The sequence below is a fragment of the Neovison vison genome, chromosome 8, assembly GCF_020171115.1.
Source record: "Neovison vison isolate M4711 chromosome 8, ASM_NN_V1, whole genome shotgun sequence".
In the NCBI taxonomy this organism is placed as follows: domain Eukaryota; kingdom Metazoa; phylum Chordata; class Mammalia; order Carnivora; family Mustelidae; genus Neogale; species Neogale vison.
The window spans coordinates 58,845,066-58,852,022 of record NC_058098.1 but is presented as its reverse complement, the minus strand read 5'-3'; positions in this window follow the sequence as shown (position 1 = coordinate 58,852,022).

Genomic DNA, 6,957 nt, shown 5'->3' with positions numbered 1-6,957 from the left:
TGTAAAATTGTAAATGAGACTCTTTGTCAATGCCTGTATTATAAAGTCAATAAATGAGGCAAGAGCCACTCAAAATTCTTGCACTGGGGATGAAGAATGACCCTGTCGGTCAGAGCAGCCTCACTCTCGAAGCTATTTCTTTATTGGGGATTCTTTTGCACACTGAAGATCTTCAAGCACACGGATGGGTGGTACTGTGTTTGTTTGTACAGTGTTATATGAGTACAACTTTCCTAGTAAATACAATTTTGAAAAAATATCTGTAGATGTGAAAAAAAAAACTTTAGTCACAGGCAAAAGAGAAAGGAAGGAAGGGAAGGAAGGAAGAAAGTCTGTCTTGGTAGCACAATTAAAGTCTCTGGTGTGAATAAAATAAAGTTGGTATATTACACATTCAAATAACTTTGGCTTTTAATTACAACTTTGAACTCCATTAGGAATTTATTATAGCTAACACGGGGACTCTGGCAAAAATACGTAGTCTATAAGCATAATGCTACAGTTTATCATTTCTCACGGGGCAAGGCCCAAATCCAACTACTCAAGGTCAAAATCCAGGTACCAGGAAGAATCATTTTATGAGATTAGAGTAGGGCTTCTCAAATGTGGGTGTGCATCAGAATCACCTGGAAGGCTTGTCAAAACAGGGACAGCTGGGCCCTCCTGTGTCCTCCCCTTTTCAATTTAGGATCAGTAGGTCTGGGATGGAGCTCAAGAATTTGCATTTCTAACAAATTCCAGGTAATGCCAATAATGCTGGTTCAAGGACCACCCTTTGAGAACTACTAGAACCAACTGTGGCTACCTTTCATTGCTTGCCTTGACCAGATGTATTTGCAAAGGTCTTCTGGGTTCAGATCAGAGCTGAACTCATTTTCCATCTGCTTTTATTATTATTTTAAATTAAATTTAATTTTTTTCGGTAATTCATAATTCATTGTTTATGCACCACACCCAGTGCTCCATGCAATACGTGCCCTCCTTAATACCCACCACCATCCATCTGCTTTTAAACTAGAACTGGCTGTGCATTACAACCATCTAGGGAATTTTTTTTGTAAACTGAGAAGTTTACTGGGGCTTCAGTTACCATTTAAGGTAGTGGCTCAACCATGGGTACAGAGTTGCAACACCTAAAATCCTTTTAAAGAACATCTAAGCCTGGCTCCATTCCAGACCAATTACCAGAACCTCCAAGGGCAGTAGGCCTTGGGTTGTTTTGTTGTTCTGTTTTTAATTAATACACTTTTTATTTCTTAGAGCAGTTTTATGTTTACAGAAAAATTGAGCAGAAAGTACAAAGAGTTCCCATATACCCCCTCCTCTGTCCCCACGGTTCCCCTACTATTCATATCTTGCATTGGTGTGGTGCATTAACTACAGCTGAAGAACGCTGATTAATTGATGACTATTACTATGTTATTAGTAACTAAAGTCCACAGTTTACATCAGGGTTCACCCTTTTTGTTGTACCGTTCTCAGATTTTACCAAATGCATGTCAGGTATCTGCCATTGGGGTATTTCACACCACAGTTTCAGCCTTGGCATTTTTAAAGATTTTATTTATTTATTTATTTATTTACTTGTCAGAGAGAGAGAGAGAGAGAGGCAGAGTGGCAGGTAGAGGCAGAGAGAAGCAGGCTCCCGGCCGAGCAAGGAGCCCAATTCGGGACTTGATCCCAAGACTCTAGGATCATGACCAGAGCTGAAGGCAGTGGCCCAACCCACTGAGCCACCCAGGCGTCCCAGCCTTGGCATTTTTTTTTAAAATAAGATTTTATTTATTTATTTGACAGACAGAGATCACAGGTTGGCAGAGAGGCAGGCAGAGAGAGAGGAAGGGAAGCAGGCTCCCCGCTGAGCAGAGAGCCCGATGCACGGCTCCATCCCAGGACCCTGAGATCATGACCTGAGCCGAAGGCAGAGGCTTTAACCCACTGAGCCAACCAGGCGCCCCATCAGCCTTGGCATTTTTAAAAGACACCCCAAGAGATTCATCAGTCCAGCCAAGCTGAGAACCACTGATTTTAAAATTATCAAGGTCAAGGAACAAAATAACTGGGTACTTTGCCATGTCTATTATTTTTAAAATTTCCTCATTCAGTTCCAAATAACGATCGACAGCAAAATAAGTAGGGACCAGGGGGTCAATTTGGAGTAAAAAACAGCAAAAAAACATACCCAAATAAAACCACTCTTATATTATTTACGAGTCAGATTGGCAAAGGTCAAAAAGTTTGACACACATTACTTTGGAAAGTATTCTCAGATACTGCGGGTGGAAGGGAATTTGGTAAAACCTCTGGGGTTTTGGGGAGCACTGTGAAAATATCAACCCAAATTACAAATGCACTCACTTTTGCATCCACCAATTCCACTTCTAGAAATCTACCCTATGGATAATATGTAAACGGTTCTTTATGGCAAAATTATTTGTAATGGCATAAGATTGGTAATAACTTGACTGTCTGTTAGTTAAGGGCTGGTTAAATAGATGATGGAAAAACTGAACTGGGGCTCCTGGGTGGGTCAGTGAGCTAAGCCTCTGCCTTCGGTTCAGGCAATGATCTCAGGGTCCTGGGATCGAGTCCCACATCGGGCTCTCTGTTCAGCAAGGAGCCTGTTTCCCTCTCTCTCTCTCTCTCTGCCTGCCTCTCTGCCTATTTGTGATCTCTCTCTCTGTCAAATAAATAAATAAAAATAAATAAATAATTAAAATCTTTAAAAAAACACAAAACTGGGGCGCCTGGGTGGCTCAGTGGGTTAAGCCGCTGCCTTCGGCTCGGGTCATGATCTCAGGGTCCTGGGATCGAGTCCCGCATCGGGCTCTCTGCTCAGCAGGGAGCCTGCTTCCTCCTCTCTCTCTCTGTCTGCCTCTCTGCCTACTTGTGATCTTTCTCTGTCAAATAAATAAATAAAATCTTTAAAAAAAAAAACAAAAAAAACACAAAACTGAACATACACTGAGACCCTATATAGCCTAAGAAAGAGAAGGCTCTTTAGGAACTATTATGTGAAGACCTTCAACAAATAAGCGTAATATGTAAGGTGCAAAACAGTGTATAATATTTCACCATTTGTGGAAAAAAGGAGGGATGGAAAGTAAATATATATATTAACTTGTGGTGTAAGTATGGAATAATATTGGAGTATCTACAAGAAACTAGTAATGTTAGATGCCTTGGTTTGGGGTAGCTGGGTCAAGTGTTGCAATGAGCATCCTCTTATACTTTTTGAATTTTGAATCATGAGAACATATTACATTAAAAAGAATTTTTTTTTTTAACATACCTACCCCAGGTCCAACAATTTCACTTTTAGGAACTGCGCTGATGGGGAAAACATTAAATGACTGGGTAAATTTTCAATGATAAATATTATATATTTTAAATATTGTAATATTTGTAACATCAATAGGGAAAAATTTGTAAGTTTTTTAATATTATGTTTTCATTTATAATATGGAAAAATAGAAAAGAACTTATATGCTCCAAAACAGGATTGATTATAAAGACAGTGCTACTGGGGCGCCTGGGTGGCTCAGTGGTTAAGTGTCTGCCTTCAGCTCAGGTCATGATCCCAGGACCCTGGGATCTGCATTGGGCTTCCTGCTTGGCGGAAAGCCTGCTTCTCTGTCTCCCACTCCCCCTTTTTCTGTTCCCTCTCTGGCTATCTCTCTCTCTGTCAAAAAAATAAATAAAATCTTTAAAAAAAAAACAAAAAAAAAGTGCTGCTTTCAAATGATGAAATACTCTGTAGTAATTTTAACGATCTTGGAGAGGGGCACCTGGGTAGCTCAGTGGACTAAGTGTCTGCCTTTGGTTTAGGCCATGAGCCTGGAGTCCTAGGATTGAGCCCTAAAACAAGCCCCAAGACAGGCTCCCTGCTCTGCAGGGAGTCTGATTCTCTTTTTCCCTTTCCTTCTGCCTCTGCCCCTCCCCCTGCTCATATGCTTTCTCTCCCTCTCTTTCTCTCAAATAAATAGATAAAATCTTAAAAAAAAAAATATCCTGGAGAAATGTATTCATGATGTAGAAAAATGCTGATGAGACTTTGCTGAGTTTTTAAAAGGCAAATAATAAGCACTGTATTTTGTCATTTTAAAGAAAATGTATAGGAGAAAATTATAGGGACATAGAAAAAAAGTCTGGAATGTGGTTTACCAACATTTGGCAGTATTTCTCTGGTATCATTATGGTATTTCTAATCTTCTTTCAATTTATCTATACCTTCAGACTTTTTTTAAACAATGAACATGTATTATTATGATTAATGGAGGCGGGGTGGAAAGCCAGGGCACAGATGTGGTCTCTAAAGAGCATTTCCGGGACGCCTGGGTGGCGCAGTTGGTTAAACGACTGCCTCCGGCTCAGGGCGTGATCCTGGAGTCCCGGGATCGAGTCCCACATCAGGCTCCCAGCTCCATGGGGAGTCTGCTTCTCCCTCTGACCTTCTCCTCGCTCATGCTCTCTCTCACTGTCTCTCTCTCTCTCAAATAAATAAAATAAAATCTTAAAAAAAAAAAATAAAAAAAAAAATAAAGAGCATTTCCTACTAAAAGGAAACAAGTGTCCTCAGAGAAATGGCTGATGCTCTGCTAACTACAGAAAGCAGGATAGCTATCAGAGGAGTCAAATGGATTTAGGAGCCGATCTAAAGAGGTTCCCAAGGGCTAGCGATAAGAGAATGAATATGGGCTTCAGTAAGAAGAATAACAGCAAAGGATTGAAACTCATCAAGTATGCATTAATGACGATTTTTTTTTTTTTTTTGTCAGAGAGAGTGAGCACAGGCAGACAGAGTGGCAGGCAGAGGCAGAAGCAGGCTCCCCGCTGAGCAAGGAGGTCAATGCGGTACTCCATCCCAAGACGGTGGGATCATGACCCGAGCCAAAGGCAGCCGCTCAACCAACTGAGCCACCCAGGCATCCCATTAGTGACGATTTTAAAAGAATTCTCTTGCCTGGATCTATCATGCAGTGGACAGCACATTGAACTTCTAAAAATAATTCTCTTTGAGGGGAAGTTAGGGATTCATTATTCTGAAAACTGATAAGTAAAAGAAACATTTAATCTGGCTCTTCTACATAAACTGTACCTCAGGGTAACCCCTATTTGGTGAGGGGAGGTGTCTCTTTATAGAAGTATTTCAGTTAATAAAATGAAGAAGGAATGGGGTGCCTTTGTGGCCCAGTCAGTTGAGTGACGGACTCTTGGTTTTGGCTCAAGGTGATGATCTCAGGTTCCTGGCATCTAAAGCTCAGAGTCAGGCTCTGAGCTCAGCAGGTAGTTTGCTTTTCTCTTACTTCTCCCTGTCCCTCTCTCTGTGCCCCTCTTCACTCCGCCCACGCTCAGTGCTGGCGGGCTCTCTCTCTCTCTCTCAAACAAATAAATCTTTAAAATGAAGAAGGAAGGATAGAATATCACCATTTTGCAAACAATGAAACAGTAGATTTCGGTAATGATAACATTAACAGCAACCAATATTGCAATAAAAGAAAAATCAAATCATCTAATTCTTTAAAAAGTAAAAGAAAAAAAAACTGATGAAAAAAGGAAACTTGAGAGACATTTCCAGCAAATGCAATGTGTGAATATTTGAACTTTGATCCAAACAGACTGAATGTAAGATACCATTCAGGAGACAAAGAAGAAATTTATGCACTAACTGGATATTTGACATTAAAGTATCGTGATAATACTGTGATTATGTTTTTACTTCTAAAGGTATATATGAAAATGTTTACAAATAAAATACGATGTCCAGGATTTCCTTTACAATAATCCAATAGGGCCCAGTGGAAGTGGCTTAAGGGTATACTTGAAATTAGTCATGGGCTGATCATTGTTGAAGTTATCAGTGCATAGAGCTTCATTACATTAGACCCTCTACTTTTGGAAACATTAGAAATTTTCTGTAATAAAACAAAAGAAAAAATAATGAAAGCTGCACCCCATCCTCCTCCCCCCTAAAAAGTGTGGTGGGGATGAGGCCTGTCAGCTTTTCTTCTTAGGGCAGTAGGGAAGGGGCATTGAAGACACTGAGTAGCACTTGAACTAGTGTAGGGATGAAGGTCCTAATGGTCTGACCCAGTGACAGTAGCCTTGGAATCAGCTGCAGCCTGAAGCTGGTGATGAAGAAAGGAAAACCAAGAAGCTGGATTGAGCCTCAAGGGCCTAAAAGCTGCAAGGCCTTAACCTGTTTAACTTTTTTGAGCAACAAGCCTGTAAACATCATGAGTCCTTAACTCTGCAACAGAAGAGAAAAAAAAGAGCTGTTTTGCTCATTTAATAAACATGGGTTACACACACGACACTGTGCTTGCTGAGGTAGCAAAGACAAAGACAAAGCAAAGACACATCCTTTCGGTCATGAAACTCCCATATTGTAAGAAGACTAAAAAAACCCCTCAGTTTGGAAAGCAGTATTGCTGCTGTTACGTTAAGGTAGAAGCATAACATATACAAGCAACATGGAAAACAGGAGGGGAATCTAAGTTTGTCTTCAGGAACCAGAGACTTCACAGAGGAAAGAGCTTTTGAGATAAAATTTGAAGACTAAGTTGGTGTTTGCCAGGATGAGAGCCAGGAGCAAGCAGATTTCAGAAAGAGGGAAAGGAATTTGCAAGACATAACATGAAACTACAAAGGCATATTCTGGGAACTACAAGTACTGCTTTTGCTGGAGCACAATGTAAGTGTCCTAGGACCTGTTCTCCAGCCTGCCATGAAGAGGATAACTTATCTCCCTTATTCTAGACCTGGGACAAGGGGACCGCCTTAAGCATTCCTTTAGGTTTTTAAAACTGGTTTCCTGTTGGGAAAGGGACAGGACATCCCACTTAGAGGGGAGCTATGGATTGTGGGCCTGGCTGCATTTTAGAGCAGTTTTAAAATGCAGTCCAAGAGAGGCTGATTAACAAAAAGGAAAAATGAGAAGGTGTTTTATTTTTTTAA